Below are 17648 nucleotides of genomic sequence, written 5' to 3' on the forward strand. Positions count from 1 at the left end.
CGACCCCTTCTTCCAAATAGGCTCTTTTGTCTCTTGTGTTTTATTCCCGAGTTTGCCCCCTTTGTTCAGTCCCCCTAGGTCTGTGCAGGTTACACAGTGGCGTCCCGAACAGTGACAGAATCGGGCTCCCAACATGGTTACACAGTACAAACACAACTGCTAGAGTCTACACTCGTGGGTCCAGTTCTCAGCAAAGGAGGGCTTAGCGTGGGCATACACCTACGTCCTCTATGGCTCATGTTAACTCCACGTGGCTTAGTGGGAGACACGAAGATACATTTCTAGTAAGCGGTGGGGCTGGAACTCACACAGGTCAGCCCACTCAGAGCTTGTGTTTTAACCACCGTGCTACAAATTCCCTAACTCAAACTTCTCTTTATACCTCTTCCCCACAGTGTTTTACATATATGCCTGATCTTGGGTTCAATTCAATTCAATCCACATCGATTGTATGTCTTTAGTGTACTGGGCTTTATGAGAAAAACAAAGATAAATAAGACCTACAGGCCGGGCGCGGTGGCTCAAGCCTGTAATCCCAGCACTTTGGGAGGCCGAGACGGGTGGATCATGAGGTCAGGAGATCGAGACCATCCTGGCTAACACGGTGAAACCCCGTCTCTACTAAAAAAATACAAAAAACTAGCCGGGCGAGGTGGCGGGCGCCTGTAGTCCCAGCTACTCCGGAGGCTGAGGCAGGAGAATGGCGTAAACCCGGGAGACGGAGCTTGCAGTGAGCTGAGATCCGGCCACTGCACTCCAGCCTGGGCGACAGAGCGAGACTCCGTCTCAAAAAAAAAAAAAAAAAAAAAAAAAAAGACCGGTCTCCAAGAGCCTCAGGGGTGTTTGGAGGCAGAGATTTCAAATCTCAGCGGACTCTTCCAGGAAACCAGCTGTGAGGAATGTTCCAGCTACGGGTGCCTACCATGCTGTCTGAGTGTGTAGGTATTCATTTCAATTTGGAGCCTCAGGCAAGTCCAAATAGAGAAGGCAAATGTTTCAGTGACTTTAAATGGGATTAGTGACGTCGTTTTTTCGGTTGTTTATTTGTTTGTTTGTTTGAGACAAAGTCTCACTCTGTCGCCCAGGCTGGAGTGCAGTGGTACAATCTCGACTCACTGCAACCTCTGCCTCCCAGGTTCAAGTGATTGTCCTGCCTCAGCCTCCCAAGTAGCTGAGATTACAGGTGCATGCCACCATGCCTGGCTAATTTGTATTTTTAGTGGAGATGGGGTTTCACCATGTTGACCAGGCTGGTCTCGAACCCCTGACCTCAGGTGATCCATCCACCTCGGCCTTCCAGAGTGCTGGGATTACAGGCGTGAGCCCCCGTGCCCAGACGATGCTATGCTTTTATGGAGATTTTGCTCATTGTTTATTACGGAGAATATGAGGCTCCCACATTCCCCCATGCCCTGGGCCTCCAAACAGCTGAATCCTGTTCTGGTGTCCATGCCCATGAAATTGAAGAGATGTCCACAGAGATCCTTAGAAAGGCCAGGAGAGATGTCTGGGTCATCACTCCACTATCTAAATGTGGGATCTTTCAGGCTGACTCCAGCAGAACAGGCGATAGATAAGCTTCATGGTAGTTTTGGCCTTTTTTCTCACAAGTAGGGATTCAGGCCAGTTAGCAGACCTCTTAGATCTCTGTGTACTCAAAGGCTGGTGTGAAACAGACACATTTTTGATAATGACCCATAAGGCAACCACACAGCCTCGAGGATCAGGTTAAAATGGAACAGTGAAATTGAAAGACAGAAAGTAACATGGTAGTTGTTCAAGGTTGGGGGTATGGGAGTATGGTGAGTGACTGGTTAATAGGTATAGACTTTCAATTTTACAAGATATGAAGAGTTCTAGAGATGGATGGTGGTGATGATTGCACAACACGAGTGCACTTAATACTACAGAACTATACACTTAAAAATGGCTAACGTGGGCCGGGCGCGGTGGCTCACGCCTGTAATCCCAGCACTTTGGGAGGCCGAGGTGGGCGGATCATGAGGTCAGGAGATCGAGACCATCCTGGCCAACATGGTGAAACCCCGTCTCTACTAAAAATACAAAAATTAGTTGGGCATGGTGGTGTGTACCTGTAGTCCCAGCTACTTGGAGGCTGAGGCAGAATAATTGCTTGAACCCAGGAGGCAGAGGTTGCAGTGAGCCAAGATCATACCACTGCACTCAAAAAAGGCTAAGCTAACCTGGGCATGGCACACCTGTAGTCCCAGCTACTTAGGAGGCTGAGGCAAGAGGATCCTTTGAGCCCAGGAGTTCGAGACCAGCCTGGGTAATATAGTGGGATCCTATCTCTACCAAAAAAAAAAAAAAAAAGACTCAGATGGCAAATTTTATGTAATGTATATTTTACCACAGTAATCAAAAATTGGTGAAAATATGAGATTATTGGGCCCACAGCTGATGTCTACTAGTGTGAGAGGCCTGAGTGCTGTCATTTCCTTAAACAAGTCTGTAAATCTTACAGATGACCTAATGAATGGGGCAATTGTGCCAGTAACCTGGTCAACAGTGATAAGCAAACAGCGAGTGCAAGCGCACACACACACATCTCTTCTGCCCCCTAGTGAACATCTAGAATTCTAAACTCCATTTGCTTAACATCTAAAGAGCAATGTACTATCATTTTACAGTTCTTTAAATTGTTAAATCTCACAGGAAATATGTGCTTATTATTTTAAAAAAAAAGGAAACACATATATAAAATAAAAACTGGAAGTCCCACTTTGACTCATGAGAGTTAACAGTTTAATGTACTCCTTCCAGATTTTTGTCTATTAAAAATATATCCATGTATGCTTTTTTTGTTTCCTTTGAGACAGGGTCTTGCTCTGTCTCCCAGGCTGGAATGCAGTGGTGTGATCTTGGCTCACCGCAGCCTTGACCTTCTAGGCTCAAGCGGTCCTCCCACCTCAGCCTCTTAAGTAGCTGGGACTACAGGTGTGCACCACCATGCCTGGCTGATTCTTAAATTTTTGTAGAGAGGGCGTCCCACTGGGTTACCTAGACTGGTCTCAAACTCCTGGGCTCAAAGTGATCTTCTTTCCTCAGCCTTCCAAAGTGCTGGGATTACAGGTGTGAGCCACCGTGCCCAGCCCCATGAACACATTTATCGTGTTTTGTATGAATGGGTTTATTTTTTTAATTTTTTTTTTAATTTTTTTTTTGAGACGGAGTCTCGCTCTGCCGCCCAGGCTGGAGTGCAGTGGCCGGATCTCAGCTCACTGCAAGCTCCGCCTCCTGGGTTTACGCCATTCTCCTGCCTCAGCCTCCCGAGTACCTGGGACTACAGGTGCCCGCCACCTCGCCCTGCTAGTTTTTTGTATTTTTTAGTAGAGACGGGGTTTCACCGTGTTAGCCAGGATGGTCTCGATCTCCTGACCTAGTGATCCGCCCGTCTCGGCCCCCCAAACTTCTGGGATTACAGGCTTGAGCCACCGCGCCCGGCATGAATGGGTTTAAATGGTACACATCAGTTAGCGAGACAGAGGCTGGCTAAATGCTCACCAAACCTATTTTTGGGGCACACAGCTGGACTTGTCTCCCAGTTAGGTGTGGCCAGGTGCTCTGAACAATAGATGAGGGTAAAATAATGATTGCCACTTCCGTGCCCCACCCATAAATTTCTCCAGTACCTGATGGTTGACATTTTCCTTTCTCTTTCGACTTTGATGATGTGTGGAGACAGAAGGAGCCTGGGTCCCTGAATGACTGTCTGGAGTAGAGCCGCCCCCTCCCAATGGACCTGCTTTGGGCTGTGACATCAGAAAGAAATATAGTTTTACTGGATTTGTTATAGCAGTTCACCTATCCTGTACAATGCAATCTACAACTTGCATTTTTCATTAAGTATATCAATATATTGAACATCTTTTATGCTGGTACGTATATTTCTGTTGGATATTTTAAGTCATTCAAGTGTATGAATGTATAAAAATGTATTTAAGCATTCTCTGCTTTTTATTTTTATTTTTTTTTAAAACTAAGTCTCACTTTATTGCCCAGGCTGGAGTGCAGTGGTGCAATCTCAGCTCACTGAAACCTCTGCCTTCCAGGTTTAAGTGATTCTCCTGCCTCAGCCTCCCCAGTAGTTGGGATTACAAGTGCACATCACCATGCCTAGCTAATTTTTGTATTTTTAGTAGAGACGGGGTTTCACCATGTTGGCCAGGCTGGTCTCAAACTCCTGACCTCAAGTGATCTGCCTGGCTTGGCTTCCCAATCCCCATGCTGGGATTACAGGCATGAGCCACTGCGCCCAGCCTCTCATTCTCTTCTTGATGGATACTCATATTAAACTCCTGGACCCAAGCGATCCTCCGATCCTCCTATCTCAGCCTCTGGAGTAGCTATGACCACAGGTCTGTGCCACTGTACCCAGTTAATTTTTTAAAAAGTTTTTTTGGGGCTGGGGGTGGTGACTTACTCCTGTAGTCCCAGCACTTTGGGAGGCCAAGGCAGGCAGATCACTTCAGGTCAGGAGTTCGAGACCAGCTTAGCCAACATGACGAAACCCCATCTCTACTAAAAATATTTAATACAGAAATCAACCATGTGTGCTGTCTCATGCCTGTAGTCCCAGCTACTTGGGAGTCTGAGGCACAAGAATCGTTAAAACCCGGGAGGGGTTCCCCTCTGGGGTTTCCTCTCAGGAAATGTCACCTCCTTCCACAGGTTGCTCAATTCAGAAGACTGGGCTTGGAATCCACCCAGCAACACCTCCAGCCCTTGGTCTGCCCTCCAGCCCTACCTCCACTCTCCTTGCTTGTCAGGCATTGTGATCTTCTGCCTGAATCACTTCTAACGTGGCTCCACCTCCCTTCTTGCCTTCTCACAATTTCTTCTCCACTTTGTGACCAGGGGGGTCTTCATGCTAAACCAACAGTGGAATCACTCTCCAGGTTCAAATGCCTTTAGGGAGGGGCACGGTGGCTCCTACCTGTAATCCTAACACTTTGGGAGGCCGAGGTGGGTGGATCACAAGGTCAGGAGTTCAAGACCAGCCTGACCAACACCGTGAAATCACATCTCTACTAAAAATTAAAAAATTAGCCTGGTGTGGTGGCACGCACCTGTAATCCCAGCTACTTGGAAGGCTGAGGCAGGAGAATTGCTTGAACCTGGGAGGCAGAGGTTGTAATGAGCCGAGATCGCGCCACTGCACTCCAGCCTGGGTGACAGAGAGTCCATCTCAGGGGGGAAAAAAAGCTTTCAGAGGCCGGGCGCGGTGGCTCAAGAATGTAATCACAGCACTTTGGGAGGACGAGGCGGGCGGATCATGAGGTCAGGAGATCGAGACCATCCTGGCTAACATAGTGAAACCCCGTCTCTACTAAAAATACAAAAAAATTAGCCAGGTGTGGTGGCGGGCACCTGTAGTCCCAGCTACTCGGGAGGCTGAGGCAGGAGAATGGTGTGAACCCAGGAGGCGGAGCTTGCAGTGAGCCGAGATCACGCCACTGCACTCTAGCCTGGGCGACAAAGAGTCCGTCTCGGGAAAAAAAAAAAAAAGCTTTCAGATACTCCCCATCTTTACAGCACAGAGCCCAATCCCATGGTGGTCTTCAGTCTCCTCTCTCCTACCAACCCCATGAGGCTCATGCTTTTCCTCCTGGTCATGCTTAACCAGTGGAGCTCTCTGTGCTGGGCCCACCCCCACTGCCTTCCCATCTTCCATCATTGTCTAGATGGTCCCTCCTGTAGGGCTCACTTTAAAGGTAACCTGTGAGAAACCTATCACTTTATGCAGAAGGAGCAGCATTGGAGGAAAAAAGAAAGAACGAGAAACCTATTACTTTAGCTTATCACTCAACCAAAACAATTTTTTATCAAGTTGAGTCTAATACATGCCCAATAAACGGCATCAATTGAAAGTATACAACGTATTGCGTTTTGACGAATGTCTACTCCCATGAAATCACTGCTGTCAGTCAAGACGCAGAACATATTCATTCCTCCAAAGGTCTCCTCATGCCCCTGGGTCGCTAAACCTTCTTGCACCACCAGCCCCAGACAACCACAGCTGTGTTTTCCGTCACTGGAGATGAGTTTGCATCTTTTAGAACGTGACATAATGGAATCATCCATTTTTTTGGTCATATGTCAATTTTATAATTTCTTTTCTTTTCTTTTCTTTTTTTTTTTTTTGAGACAGTCTCGCTCTGTCGCCCAGGCTGGAATGCAGTGGTGTGATCTTGGTTCGCTGCAACCTCCGCCTCCCCGGTTCAAGCAATTCTACTGCCTCAGGCTTTTGGGTAGCTGGGACCACAGGTGTGCGCCACCACGCCCAGCTAATTTTTGTATTTTTAGTAGAGGCTGGGTTTCACCATCTTGGCCAGGCGTGTCTCGAACTCCTGACCTCAGGTGACCCACCTGTCTTGGCTTCCCAAAGTGCTGGGATTACAGGCGTGAGCCACTGAGCCTGGCCTAGAATTTCTTGGGTTGAGCATCTCCCCCAGCATAGCATAAGATACACAAGGACAGTGTCTGTCTTTTTTTTTTTTTTTTTTGAGACGGAGTCTCGCTCTGTCACCCAGGCTGGAGTACAGTGGCCGGATCTCAGCTCACTGCAAGCTCCGCCTCCCGGGTTCACGCCATTCTCCTGCCTCAGCCTCCCGAGTAGCTGGGACTACAGGCGCCGCCACCTCGCCCGGCTAGGTTTTTTTTTTTGTATTTTTAGTAGAGACGGGGTTTCACCGTGTTAGCCAGGATGGTCCCGATCTCCTGACCTCGTGATCCGCCCGTCTCGGCCTCCCAAAGTGCTGGGATTACAGGCGTGAGCCACCGCGCCCGGCCGACAGTGTCTGTCTTATGCACATTTGTGCACAGGACCTGGTACATAGTAGGTGCTGAGTGAATACATGTTGAGTGAATCCGTAAATACTCCACTCTTTGTTTATCGGAGGCAGGAGCTATTTGGATCAGGAAGATCCTGAGTCTTTTTAGCAAGCTGAGAGACAAGGCACTTGCTAGCATAAAGGTGTCTTCTGGCTGGGTGGTGTGGCTCACCATGTAATCCCAGGGCTTTGGGAGGCTGAAGTGGGAGGGTCATTTCAGCCCAGGAGTTTGAGACCAACCTGGGCAACATGGAGAGATCTCGTCCTACAACAAAGTTTAAAAATTAGCTAAGTGTAGTGGCACATACCTGTAGTCCTAGCTACTCGGGGAGCTGAGGCAGGAGGGTTACGTGAGCACGGAAGGTCAAGGCTGCAGTAAGCGCTGATCATGCCACTGCACTCCAGCCTGGTGACAGAGCAAGACCCTGTCTCAAAAATAAAACAAACAAAACAAAACAAAACGGTGCCTTCTTGTTTCAGGGGTCTAGTATCCCTGGAAGCCCAGGCTTCCCCTCCCACTCACACCCACTGTGACAGCTGCTAGCCCCACAGTTCTCAGCATGAGGCGTCCTTTTTTTTTTTTTTTTTGAGACAGAGTCTCACTCTGTCGCCCAGGCTGGAGTGCAGTGGTCGGATCTCAGCTCACTGCAACCTCTGCCTACCGGGTTCATGCCATTCTCCTGCCTCAGCCTCCCGAGTAGCTGGGACTACAGGCACCCGCCACCATACCCAGCTAATTTTTTGTATTTTTAGTAGAGACGGGGTTTCACCGTGTTAGCCAGGATGGTCTTGATCTCCTGACCTCGTGATCCGCCTGCCTTGGCCTCCCAAAGTGCTGGGATTACAGGCATGAGCCACTGCGCCTGGCTGAGGCATCCTTTTGAAAATCAACTACTTTTTTTTTTAATAATAAAGAATTTACGTTGTGGTAAAATACACATAACCTAAAATTTACTATCTTAACCCTTTGGTTTTTTGAAGAGGCAGGGTCTCCTTCTGTCACCCAGTGGTGTGATCATGGCTCACCGCAGCCTCAAACTCCTGGGCTCAAGTGATCCTCCTGGCTCAGCCTCCAGAATAGCTGGGATTACAGGCACGTGCCACTAGGCCCAGCTATCTTAGCCATTTTTAAGTGTGCATTCCAGTGGCATTAAGTACATTCACATTGTTATGCAACCATCACCACCATCCATCTCCAGAATGTTTTCATCATCTTAAACTGCAACTCTTTCTCCATGAAAACACCACCTCCCCATTTTACCCTTCCCCAGCTCCTGGCAACTGACATTCTATATCCTGTGTCTACCAATTTGACTATTCTAGCACCTCATATCAGTGGAATCATCCAGTATTTGTCCTTTCATGACTGGCAGCTTGTTTCACATAACACACATCCCCAAGGTTCTGTATTGCAGCACGGGTCACAACGTCACTCCCTTTTCAAGGCTGAATAGTATTCCTTTGTATGGATGAATGGACCACATTTTGTTTATCCATTTGTCCATCAGTGGACACTTGGCTTTTGGCTACTATAAATAATGTTGTTACGAATATGGGTATATAAATATCTCTTTGAGACTTTACTTTCTTTTTTTTTTTTTTTTTTTTTTGAGGCGGAGTCTCGCTCTGTCGCCCGGACTGGAGTGCAGTGGCCGGATCTCAGCTCACTGCAAGCTCCGCCTCCCGGGTTTACGCCATTCTCCTGCCTCAGCCTCCCGAGTAGCTGGAACTACAGGCGCCCGCCACCTCGCCCGGCTAGTTTTTCTATTTTTAGTAGAGACGGGGTTTCACTGTGTTAGCCAGGATGGTCTCGATCTCCTGACCTCGTGATCCGCCCGTCTCGGCCTCCCAAAGTGCTGGGATTACAGGCTTGAGCCACCGCGCCCGGCCGAGACTTTACTTTCAACTCTTTTGGGTATATACACAGAAGTAGGATGACTGGATCCTATGATCATATGATAATTCATTTTTAATTAATTAATTTGTTTTTTGAGATGGAGTTTCGCTTTTGTTGCCCAGACTGGAGTGCAGTGGCACGATCTCAGCTCACTGCAACCTCCGCCTACTGGGTTCAAGTGATTTGCCTGCCTCAGCCTCCCAAGTAGCTGGGAATACAGGCGCCACCATGCCTGGCTAATTTTTTGTATGTAGTGGAGATGAGGTTTTGCCATGTTGGTCAGTCTGGTCTCGAACTCCTGACCTCAGGTGGTCCACCCATCTCGGCCTCCCAAAGTGCTAGGATTACAGGTGTGAGCCACTGTGCCCGACCTTAATTAATTAATGTATTGAGGCAGGGGTCTCACTCTGTTACTCAGGCTGGAATGCAGTGGCGTGATCCTGGCTCATTGTAACCTCAACCTCCTAGGCTCAAGCGATCCTCCTGTCTCAGCCTCCTGAGTAGCTAGGACTGAGTATAGGCACGTGCCACCACACCCAGCTAACTTTAAAATGTTTTAAATTTTAAAATTTCACTATGTTGCCCAGGCTGGGTCTCAGCCTCCTGGGCTCAGGTGATCCTTCCACCTTGGCCTCCCAAAGTGATGAGATTACAGGTATGAGCCACCACATCTAGCAGATTATTCGATTTTTAATTATTTGAGAAACCACAGCACTGTTTTCTCAGCGGCTGTATCAATTTACATTTCCAACAGTGCATCAGGATTTCATTTTCTCCACATCCTCATCAACACTTTATTTTCTGCACTTTTTTTTTGTTTTTGTTTTGAGACAGAATCTTGCTCTGTTGCCCAGGCTGGAGTGCAGTGGCATGATCTCGGCTCACTGCAATCTTCACCTCCTGGGTTCAAACAATTCTCCTGCTTCAGACTCCTGAGTAGCTGGGACTACCGGCACGTGCCACCATGTCCAGCTAATTTTTGTATTTTTAGTAGACATAAAGTTTCACCATGTTGGCCAGACTGGTCTCAAACTCCTAACCTCCAGTGATCTACCCACCTCAGCCTCCCGAAGTGCTGGAATTACAGGCGTGAACCACTGCAGCCAGCCTATTTTCTGCTATTTTATAATAGCCATCCTAATGGATGTGAGGGAAAGCCGACTTCTGAGGACTGGCTTTTGTTTTGTTTTTTGAGATGGAGTCTCACACTGTTGCCCAGGCTGGAGTACAGTGGCACGATCTTGGCTCACTGCAACCTCCGCTTCCTGGGTTCAAGTGATTCTCCTGCCTTAGCCTACCAAGTAGCTGGGATTATAGGCAGCCGCCACCACACCTGGCTAATTTTTTGTATTTTTAGTAGAGACGGGGTTTCACCATGTTGGCCAGGCTGGTCTCAAACTCCTGTCCTCATGATCCTCCCACCTCAGCCTCCCAAAGTGCTGGGATAACGGGTGTGAGCCACCGTGCCCGGCCGAGGACTGGCTTTTTACCTCTGCAAGGTGTGCTCCCCCAAGAACCCTGGTCCCTTAAATCACACAAATCTCAATGCTGGGAAATCTCAGCTCTGTCTCAACAGCGATTCCTCAGCCTGAGAGACATCAGTGGAAACCTGGGGCCGTCTGGACTTTTTAGTGTTAAATATGCATTCACTCCATGCTTGTGAGAGCCTGTTCTGGGTGCACCTGGCCGGGGAGGGGGGTGCTGCCTGCTGACTCCAGTTCCTGCTTTGTTCCTCCCCCTGCCCCCACCACTGGGAATTCCAAACCAACAAGGCCTCTGGCTCAGCTCACCTGGATATCGAGGAGGGGCCGAGAAGACGCCTGGTTGCTGGCTCCAGTTGGCACCCAGCCTTGTTCTCCTCTCTTCTGCCAACTGCTTTTAATTTTATACTCTCTTGTCTTATTTTTATGAGCACTTGTGAGACATGCTTAATTGTTTTTCTTCTTCCAGAACAAGGAGGGTATAAATAAATAAATGAGAAATTCACAAAAGAGTGGGCTGGGCACAGTGGCTCACGCCTGTAATCCCAGCACTTTGGGAGGCCAAGACGATGGGGATCGCTTGAGCCCAGGAGTTCGAGACCAGCCTGGGCAACATGGCAAAACCTCTTCTCTACCAAAAATACAAAAAACCAACCAGGTGTGGTGGCATGCGCCTGTCGTTCCAGCTACTTGGGAAGCTGTAGTGGGAGGATCATCTGAGCCCAGGAAGTTGGGGCTGCAATGAGCCATGATTGCGCCACTGCACTCCAGCTTGGGAGATAACAAGACCCTGTCTCAACAACAAAAAAGAATGGTCTGTGGATATAACTAGCAAGGGTCTCTTCCACACGCTGACTTCATAAAAAATCGACTCTTCAAAGTCTCCAGGATGTAACCACCACCAGCCTTACAGTTGACTTCACATCCCCTCTTCCCCACCCCCCAGCCCCGATGTCCGTGGCATTAGGACCGGCTTCCTCCCCGGGGGCCTGCTGCCTTCCCTGGCAGTACAGTGAGGTCTTACTGAGTGCTGCGGATGTCAGCCTTTGCTGTCACCTGGTGGCGCTGTGGAGCCCTGCAAGAAGCCCTGTGGCTTCTGGTTCCCCACTTCCTCGCTCCCCTGTCCTGGGAATGAACTACAGGTGCTGTGTGTTTTCTGCTTCTCCCTTCCTCCCGGAGATTCTTTCCCAGGTTTTCTTTCCTGCTCCTATGCCACTGGCACCTTGTGGCCCCCGCCACCACCCTCAACTTGTCACAGAAACATGTGTTACTGTGTGTTCTTTGTTTGTTTTTTAGAGATGGGGTCTTGCTATATTGCCCAGGCTGGACTCGAACTCCAGGGCTCAAGTGATCCTCCTGTCTACAGGTGCATGTCACCATGCCTGGCTAATTTTTGTAATTTTTGTAGACATAAGGTTTCACTATGTTGTCCAGGCTGGTCTCGAACTCCTGGATTCAAGCCATCCACCCTGCTTGGCCCCTCAAAGTGCTGGGATTACAAGCACGGGCCATCGCGCCTGGCCCTTTTTAGTTTTTTTTTTTTAATTGAATAATACCGTTATAGACTTTTTTCAGTTGACAGAAAAACTTAGAAGGAGAAAGTAAAGACCACTCCGAATCCCACAGTTGTGTGATAACCACTGTTAACATTTTGGCAGAGAGGCTTTCTGACCAGCTTCGCAGAGTATGCCCCCTGGAAGACTAGCCCTGAGAAATGCTCCTTAGGGGGAAGACGTGGGGGATCCCTTAGTCAAAAGGTCCCGGGAAGAGCTGCATTCTTCTCATTGAGCATCACACATTGGTAAAATAAAGGCTCAGAGTTCTGCTTTGTCGAAATCAGTGAGCCCCTCAGAATTTTCCAGGGGAATCCCTGGGAGTGCAGTTTGTAAAATGCTATTCCAAGTTCTTTGCTATGAGTGGACCCCATGTATAGCCACAAAAGCACACTTCTTTAAAAAAAAAAAAAATAGAAAGTTTTGGCTGGGCGCAGTGGCTCATGCCTATAATCCCAGCACTTTGGGAGCCCGAGGAGGGTGGATCACCTGAGGTCAGGAGTTTGAGACCAGCCTGGCCAACATGGCGAAACCCCATCTCTACCAAAAATACAAAAAACAAAATTAGCCAGGTGTGGTGGCACACACCTGTAATCCCAGCTACTTGAGTGGCTGAGGCAGGAGCATTGCTTGAACCCAGGAGGTGGGGGTTCTAGTGAGCCGAGATCGCGCCACTGCACTCCAGCCTAGATAACAGAGACTCCATCTCAAAAAAAAAAAAAAAAAAGTTTTACAAAAATTAGAATATACCAAATAACCCTCTTGTAATATTTTTTCTACTCAATATGCTGGCATTTTTTTCATATTAATAAGCATAGCTGTATATCATCAATACAGTTTTTAAATTAATTTTTGATAGATAGTACATCCACATGAACAGAGAACCCAGAAAGGTAGCGCTGCAGGTATGCCCAGCTAATTTCTTGACAATGATGCAAAAAGAATGCAATAAAGTGGCTCATGCGTGTAATCCCAGCACTCTGGAGGCCAAGGCAGGTGGATCACTTGAGACCAGGAGAGTTCAAGGCCAGCCTGGACAACATGGCAAAATCTTGTCTCTACTAAAAAAAAAAAGAAAAAGAAAAAAGAAAAAAATTAGCCAGGTGTGTTGGCATGCACCTGGAGTCCCAGCTCTCAGGAGGCTGAGGTGGGAGGATCACCTGAGCCTAGGAGGTGGAGGTTACAGTGAGCCGAGATCTTGCCACTGCACTCCAGCCTGGGTGACAGAGTGAGATCCTGTCTCAAAAAAAAAAAAAAAGCAATAAAAAGGAATGAAGTATGATCTATTGATACATGAAACAATCTGATGAATCTTCAGAGAATTATGCTGAGTGAAAAGAGTCATCCCGTAAAGGTAATATATTGTATTTTTCCATTTATATATAATTCTTGAAATGACAAAATTGTAGAAATGGGAAACAGATTAGTGGTTGCCAGCAGCTGAAGAGGGGGCGGGAGTGGGAGAGAAGTGGGGTGGCTAGAAAAGGAACCAGGGAGGATACTTGTGGTGATCGAATGTTTTGGATCTTGACTGTATCAATGTTTTTTTTTTTTTTTGAGACGGAGTCTCGCTCTTCCGCCCAGGCTGGAGTGCAGTGGCTGGATCTCAGCTCACTGCAAGCTCCGCCTCCCGGGTTCACGCCATTCTCCTGCCTCAGCCTCCCGAGGAGCTGGGACTACAGGCGCCCGCCACCTCGCCTGGCTAGTTTTTTGTATTTTTTAGTAGAGACGGGGTTTCACCGTGTTAGCCAGGATGGTCTCGATCTCCTGACCTTGTGATCCGCCCGCCTCGGCCTCCCAAAGTGCTGGGATTACAGGCTTGAGCCACCGCGCCCAGCCGACTGTATCAATGTTAATAGCAGGGTTGAGATAGCTTTCTATTGTTTTGCAAGTTGTTATCACTGGGGAAAGAGTAGCAGAGATCTCTCTATTATTTCTTTTCTTTTTTTGTTTTTGAGATGGAGTCTTGCTCTGTCACCCAGGCTAGAGTGCAGTGGCACATTCTCGGCTCACTGCAAGCTCTGCCTCCCTGGTTCAAGCGATTCTCCTTCCTCAGCCTCCCGAGTAGCTGGGATTACAGGCACCTGCCACCGTGCCTGGCTAATTTTTGTATTTTTAGTAGAGACGGGGTTTCACCATCTTGGCCTGACTGGCCTCAAACTCTTGACCTCGTAATCCACCCGCCTCGGCCTCCCAAAGTGCTGGGATTACAGGCTTGAGCCACCGCGCCCAGCCTCTCTGTACTATTTCTTACAATTGCATGTGAATCTACAATTATCTCAAAGTAAAACTTTTTAAAAAATCACAAGAGTACTTAGACGATGAAAAGTACATTTCTTCCCCTCCCTGGGAGCAACCACTGCGCTCAGTTTCTCCATCCTTGCTTCTAAAAGCTGTGCTGTATTTCTCTGGGTGACTGTGCCATATTTTATTGGATCAATTCCATATTGTTAGATGTTTAGGTTGTTCCTAATTTTCACCATTACAGACGGTGTTATTATGAGCATCCTTGTATATATCTTTGCTAGAAGTGAGATTTCTGGGTGGAGAAATACGTATGTGTGAACTGTTGAAATGTTGATACATGTGGCCATATTGTCCTCCACAAAGTGTGTATCAATTTACACTTTGCCTGAGCGGTTTATCTTCTGACTCTAACAAGCTGTTAATACTTTTCTGCCCCACTAATCCATACTTTAAATTGAGAAAGGGTGCCACCCATAAAAATCCCGGAGAAACCTTTGTCTGTAGTATTACACACAAACCAGGGAGTCAGAATGGGAAACAAAGACCTAGCTTCCTGGCCGGGCGCGGTGGCTCAAGCCTGTAATCCCAGCACTTTGGGAGGCCGAGACGGGCGGATCACGAGGTCAGGAGATCGAGACCATCCTGGCTAACCCGGTGAAACCCCGTCTCTACTAAAAAATACGAAAAACTAGCCGGGCGAGGTGGTGGACGCCTGTAGTCCCAGCTACTCCGGAGGCTGCGGCAGGAGAATGGCGTGAACCCGGGAGGCGGAGCTTGCAGTGAGTGACATCCGGCCACTGCACTCCAGCCTGGGTGACAGAGCGAGACTCCGTCTCAAAAAAAAAAAAAACAAAAGACATAGCTTCCTTATTTACCAAATTTCTAAAAGGCAAATACATCAACTCATCGCATAGACTTTTTTTTTTTTTTTAAACAGTGAAAGGACAACGCCGTAGACTTTAAAAGATCAACCATGCCTAGTTTTGCTCTAACATTTCCTTTAATCTTCACCTAAAAGAAGCCTTCTTGAAATCCTTTCTATCCTCACTTCCACTGCTCTGAAAAATAAACTCCGTAACCTCTTATTTCCTAGGGAGGAAAAAACTTGATTTTCACATTCTAACATGCCCAGCTTAGAACAACAACAACAAAATGGAACAGTCAATGCCAGACGGAGCATGAGCTCCATGGTGGGAGCTGTGTTCTGGGCCAGAAAGCTCTGGTTGTAACTTGCTGCACTGTCACTTACGGGTTAGGGGGTTTTGGGCAAGTTATTTAAATGCTCTTAAACCTGTGCTTTTGAGTGTAACATGGGGATAATAATGGTGATTGACCTTGTAAGACAGGGATATATGCTTCTACTACAGCTTCCAGGAAGGATGAGCCAGGTAGAGGTGGGGGTCTGCAGAACACCCAGGCAAGAGAAGGGTCAGGACTGGACAGTGGAGCTCCTGACTGCCACCCAGGGTCAGCCATCTAAGCCACTGTCACCAAAGCCACTATAAGCCAGACATTTACTAGCTGTGTGGCGTGCACCACATCATGCTTCAGTTGCTTCCTCTTCTAAATGAAATTGATAGTTGTACCTGTCTTCTAACTTGCTACAAAGCTGAGAAGGGAAAGTCTGCAAAGCACTTAGTTGAGTAAGCAATTAAGGGAGGGCGCAATCTGATGATTCATGGAGACAGCTACTCTTGCATTTGTATCAATAAAAAGGCTGCTACCTCCTAGACAGGAGAAGCAGGCAGAGGCAGTTTTGGCCAAAAGGCTCCAAACCCCCCACTCTTTCCCCGACTCAAATAACCTTAATGCTCTTAGAGTCTGCCTTTCTGCAAACTCCACAAATCAGAATCTGCACACACAGCTTTTCCCCTTTAATTAAAATAGCTCTTATTGCTTTTTTTCATGTCACAAAAGTTTTAACACATTTATTGTAGAAAAATGCAAAAATACAGACAAGGAAAAAGAAGGGAGGAGGGGGAAGCGACCATCCTATTCTGTAGCTTTGAACTAGGAAATTAAGTATGTTTCATAAAAAGGAAGATGTCTAGGAGGACCCTCTGGGGTTTTGAAAATAATGATCAGAAGCCAGTATGCCTGGGACTTCTCTGTGCCTGTACTTCACCAGCATTATCTCAGTGAGAGCCTACAGCAATCCTAAATCCACTCGATCACAGCCCTAAGTCCCCTCTGCTCAGAGCTGCCGCCAGCAATCAGCCCGGCACCCCTCCCCTTCCTTCATTGTCTCTGGGTTTTTCTTTTATTTCTAGATTGTTTTTAAAGTTTTTCTTTGATTTTTTTTTTTTTTTTTTTGAGACCGAGTCTTGCTCTGTTGCTCAGGCTGGAGTGCAATGGTATGAGCTCGGCTCACTGCAACCTTTGCCTCCTGGGTTCAGGCGATTCTCCGGTCTCAGCCTCCCGAGTAGCTGGGATTACAGGCTCACGCCACTGTGCCCGGCTAATTTTTGTATTTTTAGTAGAGACGGTATTTCACCATGTTGACAGGCCGGTCTTGAGCTCCTGACCTTGTGATCCACCTGCCTCGGCCTCCCAAAGTGCTAGGATTACAGGCATGAACCATTGTGCCTGGCCTGATTTTTTTTTTTTTTTTCTTTTTTTAGAGATAGGGTCTTGTTCTTTCACCCAGGCTTGAGTGAAGTGGTACAATTATAGCTCACAGCAGCCTCAAGGTCCTGGGCTTAAGTGATCCTCCTGCTTCAACCTCTCAAATACCTGGGACTACAGGCACCTGCCACTATGCCCGGCTAATTTTTTGTTTGTTTGTTTTAATGTAGAAACGGACTCTCACTATGTTGTCCAGACTGGTCTCAAACTCCTAGTCTAAAATGATCCTTCCACCTTGGCCTCCCAAAGTGCTGGCATTACAGGCATGAGCTACCATGCCTGGCCATTTTTAAGATTAGCAGACATAAAATAAAGCGGGATAGTCTTACATGTATAGCTTGGTGAGATTTTACCCCTAGATAAACACCATCCAGAACAAAATCTAGAACCTTCCCAGTATCCCCCTCCCCCACCCACCAAGGCACCCTTATACTGCTTCCAGTCAGAAGGCCTCACCCTGCTGGAGTTAATCATTAGTCTGATGTGTATCACCATAGATACCTTAGGCCTTTTTTTTTTTTTTTTTTTTTTGAGACAGAGTCTTACCCTGTTGCCCAGGCTGGAGTGCAGTGGTGTGATCCCAGTTCACTGCAACCTCCGCTTCCCGGGTTCAAGTGATTCTCCTGCTGCAGTCTCCTGAGTAACTAGGATTACAGGTGCCCAGCACCACATCCAGCTAATTTTTTTTTTTGGGACAGAGTCTTGCTCTGTCGCCCAGGCTGGAGTGCAGTGGTGCAATCTTGGCTCACTGCAAGCTCCGCCTCCCAGTTCACACCATTCTTGTGCTTCAGCCTCCCGAGTAGTGGGGACTACAGGCACCCGCCACCACGCCTGGCTAATTTTTTGTATTTTTAGTAGAGATGCGGTTTCATGGTGTTAGCCAGGATGGCCTTGAACTCCCAACCTCAAGTGATCTGTACGCTTCGGCCTCCCAAAATTCTGGGATGACAGATGTAAGCCACTACATCTGGCCCTTAGACCTGGTTTTGAA

The sequence above is a fragment of the Trachypithecus francoisi genome, unplaced genomic scaffold (genome assembly GCF_009764315.1).
Source record: "Trachypithecus francoisi isolate TF-2019V2 unplaced genomic scaffold, Tfra_2.0 Contig01585, whole genome shotgun sequence".
NCBI lineage: Eukaryota > Metazoa > Chordata > Mammalia > Primates > Cercopithecidae > Trachypithecus > Trachypithecus francoisi.